Source organism: Molothrus ater, chromosome 4, assembly GCF_012460135.2.
Source record: "Molothrus ater isolate BHLD 08-10-18 breed brown headed cowbird chromosome 4, BPBGC_Mater_1.1, whole genome shotgun sequence".
In the NCBI taxonomy this organism is placed as follows: Eukaryota; Metazoa; Chordata; class Aves; order Passeriformes; family Icteridae; genus Molothrus; species Molothrus ater.
Window position 1 is genome coordinate 1,299,494 of NC_050481.2, and position 14,900 is coordinate 1,314,393.

Consider the following 14,900-nt stretch of genomic DNA (forward strand, 5'->3'; position numbering starts at 1 on the left):
ATGGATATTAACACTTAGAGGTACTGGAAGGGAATGTGAGATAAAATTATAAAAGTTCTTATCTTTCCTATGTCTCTTGTCTGCAATTGTACCATTTCAAAAAAACAGAGGTTAAATATTTATTGTGTGACAAAAACAATAACTTTATAGGTTTGCAGCTCAGAGCAAACAGATATCCAGAGCTCCCAGATAAATGTATTCATCACAGAAACCACTGGGTTGGAAAAGACCTTTGAGATCATCGAGTCCAACCCAGTTACTGAAAGGATGGGCATCCCATGAGATCAGAGTTTCAACTTTATTCACCAAAGGTAGGAGTTTCTGTGTGAACTTGAGTGTCAACATGATGCTTACATTGGACTTTAGGAGTCTTAAACATTAGATCAAATGGAATACAAACTACTAGTTAAAATGTCTTTGTGTAGTAATCATAAATCTTAATTAGTTCATTTGGCTTTATGTACTCGTATAGACTTTTTTAAAGAATTAATTATTTTAGAACCACAGATTTGCTCTATGTGTAAGCTCAGCCTGTCTCCAAAATGGTACAATTATATACTGGACTTTGGCAATAGTGCCTTCTTCATTTTGCAGCAGAAGTACTGACATGACATTTGGAATCACAACTGTCTCTTTTATGAAGCAAGCCTTTCAAAAAAAAAAAGTCAGAAAATCAATATTTATTTTTATTTTATAATTGAAGACTATTGAATGTATCACAAAATGTCTATACTCATTTACATTTGTCTTCAACAATGCTTTTTATAAAATGATAGGCTGTATTAGTTAAGATAAAACATTATGAATTTACTGGACTAAACCAGTCTAATTGACAGAACTCTGATTGATTCAATTGAACATAGTAAGTCCAGTGCTTTACTACTTAGCCTTAGGTAAATGTTTTTTGAAAATACTTGGCATTTGGAAAATTATTTAAAGAAAGAATTCTGGTCTGTGTCATACTAAACTTGCCGTCTGGCCTTAAGCATGTGACTTACTTATTTAAAAATGTCTCTGAAATAAGATTTTTCTTTATCATCTTGTACTCACCTTGCTGCTTTTCATTATGGCTTTCTTATAAGAACAGGTGTGAGGAAAAACAGCCAAAATGGGATATTTTCTTTAGACTTTCTAAGGGAATATCTTTAGTTGGAATTTCATGAATCTCTGATTTACTATTAATTTTATAATTTTTGAAGGCACTGGATGTCTAGGAATGATAGCAGTTCTTGTTCAAGTGTGATACCTAAATTACCAGGTGTTTATTCAATGATTAAAAATTGATTTCCCAAGGCTCTGGAAGACTTTCTCCATTTAAAGATAGATACAAGTAAAGATACAGAGACCTAACTGGTAACACATGGCAAGCTCTTTCAAGGCCTCTAAGCTTTGAGTTTGTTTATGATCTGTATGCTAGGCTCAGTGACTACTGTATTGGCTCAATTTATTTAATTTAGTAAATTACGTGGCTGTTCACCATGATTTAGTTTAATATCGATGTGCTCTTTGGATGGTACATTTCATTCAATCTCTGATGTATTTGATGTTGCAGGTGCAGTGATTTTGATTCAATATATTAAGTATCTGATTAGATAAGTTATGTATCTGATTTGGAATATGGCTTATTTAATAGCCTGTGCATTTTTTTTCTGTGTAAGCTGCAGTAAATTCTCAATTTATTTAATCTGGTGTGTGATATATCTACAATATATGTATGTGTAGTTAATGTTTTTATGGGAGTGTGTAGTTCATCTGCAATATTTCTGAATTTTGAATAAATTGCATCTCGTATATATCCTCAGAGGCTAGAAGGGGGCTTTAAATCATAATGTGAAGAATACTGAGCAAGCTCATTTGTGGTGAATACCACTGGATGCAATCACACTTTATAAATGTTGCCATTTGTGAAGCATCTTGAATTCCAAATGGCCTTCACAGAGCCACAGCACTGTACCTCAGATTGCATGTTCCAAAATTATGGCCTAGATAAAAACAATCTATTAGAGACATTTGGCATCAATACTGGAACCCTCTTGGAAGACACATTTGCAGCACTTCTTTTATAACCCTAAGAAATTATAGTGAAGACAATAAACACAATAAAACTCAGAAGATCCAGAACAAGATCTAGGCATGTTTCTTCCTGTGCATCCTTAAGTCTGTTAAATGAATTCTGGACTTGTATCATGTGTCACTATCTTCATGGGGTTTATAAGGTAAGCCCTAAATGAATGCTTGACGTCTTCAGTGTGTAGGAAGCTAAAAAAAAGATATTTCAGATTTCCCAGCTCTAGTATTAACATCTATTTTTCAGGTGATAGTACCAAAAAAAAGGTCAAAACAAAAAAAAAATCCAAAATCCTTGTTTAAGACGCTGCATTTGTGAAGAAAAACTTATGTTTACAAGAAAAGTCTTTGCCTCTCAGACTTGTTAATCTATATATCATAAACAAAATTCTGGGTGAGATATTTAACAGAAGAGCCAGCTATAAAAATCATGGATAATTTCATTAAGAATTTAACCCTTTAAGAAAAGAAAAAATATAATCTGAAGTAAGACAAAACCACTATATTTGGTGCTGAAATTGGATCATCTTGTGGATTCCATTGTATATATTAGGGGAATTTCTGGAGTTCTTTTCTTAAATGCATGATTGTGTTTAAACAGCGAAACAGATGTAGACAATTGTAACATTTTCATAAAGAAGAAATTTATATATTCTCAATCGGATGTGAAGGTGGAAATTTTTATAAATGGTAACATTTTTTCAATTAAATTTTTAACAATCTTCAGGGAAATGGGTAAAATCATTGCAGTGACTCAAAGCTAGAATTCCATATTTCCTTTTACACTTCAAGAATATTTTATATTTTACCATCTCTTACTGTGTAGAAGGCAAAAAAGGAACACCATCTTCAATTTTACTTTTTTTTTGTCTGTTGGGAGCAAATGTTTAATCAGTTACAGATTTGATCTTTTTCTCCCCTTAAAAAAACCCAGTCCTCTCTGTCACTTGCTGTGAATCACACAACATGTCTACTTGATGTAACTTATGAAATTAGGGAATGCAATTCTACCTTTTAACGTGTAAAAATCCCTACCTACTCCTCCAGTCAGTTGATAGGATACTGAAGTGGTTTTAATATGTCAAGTATGTAAATTTATCTCCATCTACATTTCATGCCAATATAGAAAAACAGATAGCTAGCAGATAATTAATTCTACTTCACAACTAATAGATCCATTCTAAACAGAACAGTGCCAGATGAGTACTGCTTTCTATTTTACTTTGCAATCCTAAAATTGTGGTAAATTGCTCAAATGTTTGCAATGAAAAAAATTATGTAAAATTATTTAGGTTTTGGCTGGCTTGTAGTGAAGAGATTTAATACTTTTAAAACAAAAAATCTAAGTGTGGAGGGAGACAGAAGGGAAAACGAAATATAATTCCTCAAAATTGTTGGTGAAAAAAGTCCAGGAACTCCCTTCCCTTCATCAAGACCAACTGGACTGCTGCAAGAAAATGGTTTATTGTACTGTCGCAGACATCTTTTTATGAAAATCCTCTCCTTAGGATTTTTTCTTCCTGAGAAGCTGAGAGGCCTCAGGGACAAAATGTCTGGTGGTTATCTGCTGCTGTGGAATGCAACAGGTGGGTCTGTGATTGGTGTCATGTGGATATTTGTAATTAATGGCCAATCACAGCCCAGCTGGCTCGGACAGAGAGTCTGGGACAGCTGCCTTTGTTATTCATTCCTATTCTATTCTTAGCTTAGCTAGCCTTCTGAGAACCTGTTCTTCTATTCTTTTAGTATACTTTTAATGTAATATATATGATAAAATAATAAATCAAGCCTTCTGAAACATGGAGTCAAATCCTCATCTCTTCCTTCAACGTAGGATCCCTGTGAACACTGTCACACATCGTACCTTTGTCACCAGAACTGATCAAATTTCTCTTCACTAGAAAAACAGTTTAAGAGCATCCTGGCCCATATTTGTGTGCATGTGCCCACCTCTGCTCAGAAAGGGGTGGGACAGGCAGATGCAGGTATTGATTCATTAGTGATTGATTGACATTTACTGATTTATGTCTGAGGGTCACTGCGCTGCCTGGCACGTCACCACTTTAACGCTGCCCCAGTGCAGGGGGCTCTGTTCCTACAAATGCCTTTCACAGCTGGAAAACAGCTGCTGAGGACTCACTTACTATGAAAAGTTTAAATTATCCCCCTTCTCTTGCAGGTGTTTCAGTGGAGTGGGATGTGAAAGACACAGAAACTGTACCTTGAACCACGAGTACCTTAGGTAATCCCAATTTTGTGAATCAGCCTCGTGGGAGCCATGACTGCTGATGCAATTTAACTCAGAGCTAAGGCTAATCTAAAGATAGGTGTGCTGGAAAAGCTGCCAGCATGGCTCTGTCAGAGGTCTGATGAGTTATCTCTGACCAATGTGGAGCTGCTGGCAGAAGTTAAATTTAGATATAGTTAAAGAAGACAACTGAAGAACCCAGACTGACTTTCTCTGGTAAGAATTTATGTGCCCCTGGAGGACTAGAATAACTATTTATAAAATAATAATTCTGCTGATGGATGTTAGGTGTAAAAGAAGGGTGGCAGTTCTCTTGTCTGGTGATTGACATCCAAAAATTGCTGTCAAATTCTGAGATACTTGCTCAAGATTCTCTTAGAGCCAACAAGCAGAAATTGGCACTATCAGGTAATATTGCTCCATTCTGTAGTTTGAGGATTTTACTATGAAGATTGAAACAAGTCTTATTTTGTATTTCATTTGAGTAGTTACTGTCATGGGTACAGTGCTATAGATTCTTTCAAGTTCTAAGAAACACCTCAGCAAACACCTCAAGCAACAAGTCAGTTTATTATAGTATGAGTTTGCACAAAATTCTTGAAGAGATTTGTTTTTGCAAATAATTTATTTGTTTTTAATTCTTATTTGCACTGTAAAAGCACTCTGCCTCCACTGTTCATTCCTGAAAACTTGAGCCAGATGAGACCTCTTGGCTGTCAGACACTGAATGCAAACAGATAACTTCCTATTACTTATTGTGCCATAATCAGGTAGAGCTTCCTTATCTGATTCAAAATTAATATAATGTAAAATTAATGCTAAATTTAAAACAGATTTCATATAAAGCTTATGTAAAGATATCAAATGCCATTTTGGTTTATCTTCTTTTAAATATTACTTTTTTACATTTTTCATGAGATGATTTGACAACTACAAGTTTTGATAAATTAACGGATATAGCTGAAATTCAGTTTAAATGAATTTGCTCAACTAAAGTTTACTTGATGTTGTTTCTGCTCAATCTCTTGGCATCTAACATGAAGTCTATTTGAACTCTTAAAAATCCCAGGGGTTGCTCTGTTGGTTCACTTATAGTTTTCAACAGCTGCCCTGAAAGTTCACACAAAAACCCATAGTACAAGAAATCAAACATTACCTCTTGAAGACTTAGAAAAGTCTAAAGTGGATTCTACAGACCTATTCAAATACATGGTAAATTAGTAACTTTCAGAGAATTAGCAGAGCCCACTTAAAATTATAATCAGCTTAATTCAAAATTCTGTCAGCTAGTTTTATTTTAAGAGCCTGGTGAATTAGGCAAGCGTATTTCGTTAGTATTTTTTCAAATTTATGTGGTGCTATATTTCAACAATGGTGCAGATACAGATTTTAGTTATTACCTGCCACCAGTAATGACAGTGTTTAATGTTTATCCTCTCCAGGCTGTGATGCCTTCTGACTTTGTAGAGCCAGGGGTATAATGTCATTGAAAATCCAAGTACTTACACAGATGACTGCAATTAATGTTAAAGGGAACTGGAGATTTATACGTGCCACTGCCATTATCACTAATGGAAATTTCACATGTAAATTGCCATGCATGGAAATAATATGCTTCTTAGTAGGCTTTATCTAAAAGTCATCTGTGCAAGCAGTCAATTTAAATCATTAATTCAGTTCTCTTACACCATGGCAAATATTTCTTTTTAAAAAATCGGGTTACTGATTTTAATGTTAAGAATTGTCTTTATGGTATTTAAAATATTGAAAATTAAAGGCTAGTGTATGCATGACTGTGACATCAGCTTTCATTGATTTCTTGAGATCATTCTCAAATGCAGTCTTAAACACAACACTGAGAATTCACCTTTTCCACACCTTCCTTGGTGTACCTGCTCCCAGTTTCCTGTGAGTAATGGGCATCAATAATGGCTGAGCTTCAAAAGATAATTGCTAGCTCGTTAGCACCAGAATGATTCCTTGAAGGGGTGCACAGGGCATCACTGAACGCCACTTATGAGGAAAAAGCCAACCCCATTGATCTGAGGGTATGAGGGATCCCTCTTCCCTAGGGATGTTATTCTTTCCTCTGGGAATAATGCAGGCAATGAAAGGTAAAGAAGTCAGATTATAATAGGCAATGCTCTCTCTTGTCTGAGAAAAATGCAAATGTCCTTGCAACTGTGAAGGGCACACAATCCCATGACAAGAGGGATAAAAGTTGGACCACACAATTATCACCATATAGAAATGCAAGTCAGCTGATTTAAGCTACTCTTTGTCACAGTTGCTTTGACAAAATAAAAAAGAGACATTAGTGCAGAGTTCAAAAAGTCATCTGAGATACACATTATGGGGGTTTACATGGCAAGGTACAAGGAGAGTAAAATATTTGGAGAGATCCAGTCCAAGACTGCCAGACTGCAGCGCAGGAACTGATCAGAAAACAAATAATCCACTTGCATTTGTGAACTTGTGGCTGAACTGACCATGATGATCAAATGTAGTACAGTAGACACAGCTATTGAGAAGAAAGAGCTAGGACAGTGAAACTGGGAGCCAGGTGTCTGAAAGGTCTGAAAAGGAAGGTTTCAATATTAATGGAGAATCCTGGTTTGCAGTCCTTCTCCCAGAACCTTCCCAATATTTTCTGCAGTTAATTTTTCCCACATTTGTACTTTACTTATCTAATTCTGGTTTTTTTCCCCACTTATCTCTCAGGAGCTCCACTTGTTGGTGATTTTCTCTTGCATTTCACTGTGGAACAGCTTTTGAAAGCATGAATTAACTTCTTTCAGGTGTATTTAAACAGCTTTAGAATTCTGCATATGAAAACAGTAAAACCATATATAGTTACTTATGTAATTTTCTTTTCCTTCATCTCTTAAGTGCTGACAGTTAGATGAGCAGTGCTGACGGAGATGAGCATATTAAAGTTCTTGCTCTGTCCAGGATTCTTATGGGACATTTGACTGTTTTAGTGCCTCATTTCTCTTTTGTTCTTGCAGTGCTGAGGTCTGTGACTTGCAATTTTTTATTGTTGTTTTATTAGGGATTTCATGGACTGCAGTTTTCTTTGATTGCATTTTATAGCACCACATATCACTTTAAAATGTAAACCATTATGAGAGTCTAAACTAAATGCTCATTTAATTTCCCAGGCTAAAATGAAGCAATATAAGACTAAGAACCATCTATTAAAGAGTACATTTTCAGTGTTTCAGTGTATAGTGTAAACACCACAATGTGTTTTCATGTCCTGAAGAGCTGCAGGTAAAATTTAATGGAGAAATTAGGTTGTACTTCAATCATTAAACACATTTGTGAAGACATTATCTTTTATCTACAGTGGATGCAAGTAGCTCAAACTAGATTTTTAAAAGTCTAAATAATTCCATAGTTAGGAACAGTAAGTTTCAGACATACCTATACCTTTTTCCTTTCTGCCTTATAGGAGTTTGTGCCTTTGGATGTTCAGAAACTGTTTAAAATCCTGACACTGCTGTATCAGGATTAGGTGCTACATTTAATTGTTGTGTACTTGCTCCAGGTCAACATTCTGAGAGCAGTAGGAAATTAAAATACTCTGGTTAAGTTATTCTGTTTCTTTAATGATGCAAAAATTATGTTTATTTCCTCAAAATTATTACAAAAAATCAATTGCCTTTCTGTATTATATTTTACATAACTTAAATTGGCATAGAATTTTTATTCTATCTCACTCATAAAGTAGATAAGGCTTAGAAAAGTGTTCTTAGAAAAGTTCTTTTGTAATCAAAAATGCCATTTCTTTTGTCGTAATCAGTTTTCTGTTTAGCCAAGCATATGTAGAAATTTCAGATTTATTTCAGCCTAGTGAAACACTTTAATTAGGCAAATGGTATCTTCATGTATGGTTATCAATCGATATTTTCAACTTTTAATTTATTCCAAGTGTTTCATATGCAATCCTCTGGGATGCTGTGTGATGAAGCTCTGTAATTTTTGGAGACAATGATGCTATACTAAGTTACTGCTTAAGAGGAATGAAGATACATGGTTTATAAATCTAGTCTTTCTTTTAGCCTCCTGTGTCAAAGGTGCAGTGAAAGAACATAAACCTGATGAGATGATGATGATGAAAGCAAGACATAAAAAATAATAAAATGGCACGAATTGCATTCCTAAATCTCTCCTGCTGTCAAAGTCCAAGAGATTAGGTAGAAAAATACTGTTATTTACTCAATTTCCTTCTCAGGAAAAAGATCTATATCATATGTTTTGAGTTTGTTTTACACTGTTTTGAATCTTCGTTCATGCCCATTTTATCAAAGGTTATGATGAAAATGAAATGTTTGTGTGTTGTTTTTATTTCCCCTGGGATATAAAAATATATCTTTGTGTGTACTGTGCATTTTCACAGTAACATTAAATTATTTTCACAGCAAACCTTCTCTTTCAAGCCTAGAAAGGAACAGATGACTGAACACAACAAAAACCTTTCAGTAAGGGAATCCATTTGGAATTTTGAGGACCCAAAGTGTTTCTTGCCCAATGGACTTAGCTTTTATTGAGGACAGTCATAAATAACTTTAAAATATTCCAGTGTGATAGGATGGAGATTAGGTCATTGTGGAATTATAGTTCCCTTGCTTAATGATTTTTCAAAATTGCCTGGCAGTCCAACAAAGAGAAGGAGCACAACGTGGTGAATGCAGGCTAATTAAACCAATAATTGCTTCTTCTTGTGTTCCCAGATAATTTGCCCCTGATAATTTTAAATGAAGTTCTGAAGCTAACTTCTTGAATGAAATGCTGTGCTAGTTAAAGCTCCGCTAACTCTCCATGTGCACAGAAATTGCCCTACTTCTCAAGGTCCCTGGCACTGCTCAGGCAAGGATTGCCACAGAAAACAGAGAGCACAGGAATAGCTGTCCTGTATGCCTGCTAATGGGGCCCTGAATCCCTGTGTTTTCCCTCTTTGCAGTATTGTGACTAGATCATCTGATTTCCCTGAGCAATTCTGAAATTAGAGGCTGCAAATTAAGTCTTTGATGTTTTCTAAGACTTAGGAAAAGATGCAAACTTCTGTGTATCTCAGGAATGGTAGTGTAAATCTAGAGAATCCCCGTCGAGACTTAGGAGGACTTTTTTTAGTTATATCTGTGTCAAATGCAAGTATGTGACTGTTGACTGGCAGCTATGTTTAGAACTTGGGAAATAGTTCACGAAGTCCCCAAGAATTTCAAGGTGATCTTCAAAGAGTTATAAGGAATAATTTAATAATTTTGAAAGTTTTAATGTTAAACTTAGAGGAAGATTCTTTATCAGTTGATCAGGTAAAAGGACTTCTGCAGATGAGTTGTAAGTATGAGCTCTGATATGATATATATGTTCATTATGCTATCTCACATCCATGTTGTTAAACAATATGTATTTTAGGCCACTTATAGTCTTACAGAACATCCTTTCTAACATGAGTTACAATTTTACAGAACCAAAGAAGTGAAGGATCTACTTCTTTATTCAAAATTATTTGATACTAAACAATCTTGGGTAAATAGGTTTCTTTTCTCCATTGGGGTTTAAGGATTTTTGCTAAAAAATTGAACTAATGTGGTTTTTTGTTTGTTTGTTTGTTTATTTTTAAAATTATCCTTTCATTATGTGGGTGGAAAGGCATAAAAACCAGATAGCTTTTTAAAACAGTTGCTCAACTATTATCATCTGGACCATCAAAGTTAGACAAAGTCTTATTGTGAATTGATTATGTTTCAGTGTAAGAGGATTGTGTGATGTATTAGATTAAGCTGAGAAGTTCAACACATGTTTTTTGGGTGTATGACCGCGTTTTAAGCATCACCCAAAACTACATCTTCAGGGAACTAAACCAACAAAATAAAAATGTATTCGTAATTATTTTCTAGCCCTGAGAACCTATTTAAAACCATGGCTTCTGGAATTATGAATAGAGAGAGAATTATCCATCATTACTGGCATCTACCATATCACAGAATGCAGATATGATGTGCACTCTGAAATCTGCTGTAATAGCCTAAAAAAAAAAGTCAGGGTCTGTTAGATCTCATGAGCTGAAATTTCCATTGGTATTCACAAAATAGCAGAAGTCAAATCTGGCATCAGATCATGCCAATAGCAACTTTTCCATTAATTCTTACAGTAAATGTTCATGACTGAAATCTATAACTACACAGTTTGCAAGTTCACCCCCAGAATTTTTTGTCTTGTAAATTGATAAGTATACACTCAGGAATTGTCAAACAGCCTCTTTTTGTTGGCTTTTTAGATAGAGATAGGTTCAATATATCTTAGTTGGCAGCAACTGGGCAATGAAAAGCAATATTGGTAGTGAGGGTTTTATTTTTGTTTGCTCTGTGTCTTGTTAAGCTTTACTGATATAAAACCATCTGTTTAAAAAGCTGTAAAAACCAGACTGCCAACACATAAAAGCTAAACACAACAAAATAGTCTTAATATGCACTGGCTGATAACTCAGTGCAGTGTTAGAATTGCTGAAGATGGAGGCATGGATAGAGGGGAAGACAATTAGTTTTATGTAGAGATAAATCTTGGTTTCCAAATAAAGGACTTCACTATGTTTGATGGTGATTTTTTTTTTTTAGTGAATATTTATTTGTGCTCTGATATAATAGTTTTAAATGAAATTTTCTGGAAATAGTTTAAATGCTACATATGGGGATTAGCTTTGTTGAATTGTACAGGATGCAAGCAAGAAACAAACTGATAATACAAGCATGGTAAGGAGGTACATATAAGAGCAATAATATCAACCATACCAGGACAATGAAAATCGCAAGATTTTATACGGTGAACCACCATTCGACTGAATAACAAAAACAAGCTGAAAAAAATTTTGTCAGCAATTTCTCATTAAAAATATTTTTCAATGTCTTTATGCCAAATAAAATTTGAAGTAATATTGGCAAAATTAATGAGGTACTCTGAAGTTATATGCATGAGTTTTTGTGAGTACTTTATTTAAATCTCATTGCAAATTGAAAAATTATTGGTACTGGCTGTTAATTTTTTTTCACATGACATAGATCTGTTTCAAACAAACCATAAATACACAAGAAAGTGTTGTTTAATTATTGTAATATCTTAATGCAAATGCATTTTAGTAATGCAACAATTACATAAACCTAATATACAAAAATGAAAATTTTTCCTATGAAACCACTATAGTAAAGAAACTCTTTCTACATGAGAAGATGGTTTACTAATCTACTGAATTCTTCACAGTGATCACTAAGTCAAAAAATATTCCATAAACAATAAAGTTTCAAAAGACTAACAAAGTGCAAATTTAGATTCATCTCTATTCACTTGGATTTCACCAACATGTAATAAATAACGTTTTTGAGACTAGTGGAAAATATACTTTTGGATTTTCCTAAAGTGATATATTATAATTAAGTGATATTTATATTAAATTTATATAATATAAACATAATATTTATAATATTAATATTATCTTAATGATATGTAACATATTATAATAAAATATAATTGATATATTTATGATAATATAATATGATAATGATATAATGTAGTATTTATATAATTTTAACTATATTATATTTATATTGTTTATATTAAGTTATATAAATGATATATTATTTTGCATAAGATATTGTTAGGAAATATGATGTCTTTAATTAAAACACCAAGAATACTTGTGCACAAAGCTGTGTGAGAAAATATAGACACCATTTATTAATAAAAGCAATAATTGGTCAGTAATGATAGACTGTTAAACGGGGCTTTAGATGATCTCCCCAAACGGTTCCATTGCTGTTATTTAAAAGAGGAGAACATATCAACTAAGAGAAGATACAAGAAAAAACAGTAAAATAAAAGAAGGGAAATCATGGTATAAAGAATTGTCAGAAATTGCAGAAAAATAATTTTCAAAATAGAGCTTATGAGGTGGGAAATTTCAATTTTGATAGATGCTGGTGATTAAAAGATATTAAAATTAAGCAAAAGGACACATTTTCAATGCAGAAAGAATTTAAAATTAACAGCAAAAATAATGTATAAGTGGTGGTAGGAAATAAAAATATACCTGAGCACAGCTTTGAGATATAATTATTAGAGTATTGTTACTACTGGTGGTAATACATCATGAATAACAGAGATTTTCAGATAAAAAGAGCTACATGAATGATTCAGTCTGTAAAATATGTTTTGTACTAAAAAGATCAATCTATTTCATTTTTTTTCTGAGAGAAAATGAAGTGACTTGACAGCCTATAACTACCTTTCTCAGACTTCTGAGAGTAGCTTTCCTACAATTCAAATAGAAAAGACAGAATGAGACCTGGAGTCTGACTAAAATAGAGTGACAAACATTGAGGTAATTAAGCATTTGGATGTTTATTTATAGGTAACAGGATTTAGAGATTTGTGTGATTCTTTATGGCCACAGACCTTAATCTTGTTTTTAATTTTAACTTGAAACTGTATTGATTTTAATTACATTTGTTTAAAATCTTTCTCATGAGATTTAATACTAATAAAATAAGGCTGAGTGAAGTTTTATTCATTCCATTTGCTTAGTATCTCTTCTTTAAAAAATATACACTTAAAATCAGCAAATATACACACACTTGCTTTCCAGCCAGGCTTTAATATTTACTTGTATTCATTTTTAATGGCTAAGTAGCAGATGGTAAGACTTAAAGCACCAATCCCCTGGGGATTTAAAATAGGCAAAGATATGAGAAGAAATCAAAGGGAAAAGAGCAAAACAGATGTTGTGAAGCTGCTGCTGAGGGTGAGACATGGGAGGATAAGCAGATGCCTTCCAACTTCACCAATCAGTTCTGCAAAGGTGTTGACCACTTGTGAGAGATTAGAAGATGGCATTTGTTTCTCTGAACATGGATGAAATATTTCTCTAGGCTTTGAATGTAAATTGAAAGGAAAGTGGCTCACTGGCCCTTTTTCATTCCATCTTGAAACTGCATTAGAAAGACTCCCACCTATAGTCCCAAATATATTTTATATCTACAAACAAACCTTGCAGGCTTCTTTGGAAGTTGTTTCTTCTCAAAACTGCCAGTAATTCCTTGGACTTACAAGAGTATTTTTAACCAGACCTTGACTGATAATTAGCGCATAACAAATAGTTATGACAGTTTTAAAGTACTAGATGAGGTTATTTGATAGGCAGCACAGATTAGCGTGTTGGCTCCTATGAATTCATACTTAGAATAAGAATGCATTGTTAGTTTTGGACAGTTGCTTGTTTAAATCAGTGACATGTGATGTTTGGTGGTGTTTAAGCCAAATATTGAATTTACTTGAAGAATTTATTATACTAAATTAAACCAAAACATCAATGGACTTTCCACTGGGGGCACAATCCCAGTTTTGCAGCTCCAGGAAGACAAATGACCTCTTCCACCTAATAGGAAGGTGACATCATCACATAAGAGAATGGTCAATTTTTCATATTTCTGATGAAACTGATGAAAAAACACCTATCATTTAGGCTTTGCAATATTCACAGGTAAATTCCAGGAGTTCCTCCTGTGATTTCAGCCTTTTCTAAGTGTTGCCTTTCAAATTAATGCTCCATGTATATACGTAGGTGGTTGGCAGTTTCAGAAAGTCTTCTTTGAAAAATATTGTATTTGCAAGGATGGTGATTAGTTTTGCAGTAGTCATCATTATTTCAGTGAAAGTATTTTTCCTAAATTCTTAAATTGTGTTTTGTTCTTGAAAATACTAGATTTTCATCTTTCCATTGCTTGCAATAAAATAGACTTTCTGTGTGGTCTTGTAGTTCATGTGATTTGAAGGTGAGTACATTTTAAAATAACTAAAAAACAGTAAATGCTTTTCAGCCAAGAGCTTTGTACAGCTATTGATAGAAAGTTAGAAAAATCAGCAGGCTAAGGTGAATGTATTCACCATTGCTTATAATCTGTTAAATTTTTTTATCCATAATATATTCTGAATGAATTCTGATCAACCTACACTTTTCTTGCAACATCCATTCATAACTATTTTTCCTAACAGCTGAAGAACTGCAATCTGTTCTATGCAGCTCATAGATTAGTGAACTGTCCTTAATAATGTATTTTTGTGAGGAAAGCTTTAGGTCAGAGCTGAACATGGCCCATTGAGTTATATCCTTTCTGGACTCTTTAAATGTCGAATTTAGGACACATTCTAAACTTATGTCCGTCAGTCATACACTGTGCATACAGAACAAAACTATAATAAATTTTTTATAACTTCTCTGAACTGCCATTGAACAGAAATTCTGGCTTCTGGCCTTTCTTGCTCCATGTATCTGCAGTTAAAGCAACTTCTGCAGCACTATTTGCATTTTTCAAATCCATCAGCTTCAAGGATGTAGTGTCACTTCACTTTGTACTCAACAAAGAGACATTGAAACTAAACAATAGATACTTTGAGGAACATTATCACCCTGCTGTAATTAGTAATTTACAATTAGCCCTACCAATGTTACAAAACAAAAGGTACGTCAGCGACATTCTTAGGCATCTCCAGGTTTTTTGAGGAGGGGAAATTATCTTTGAAATTTACC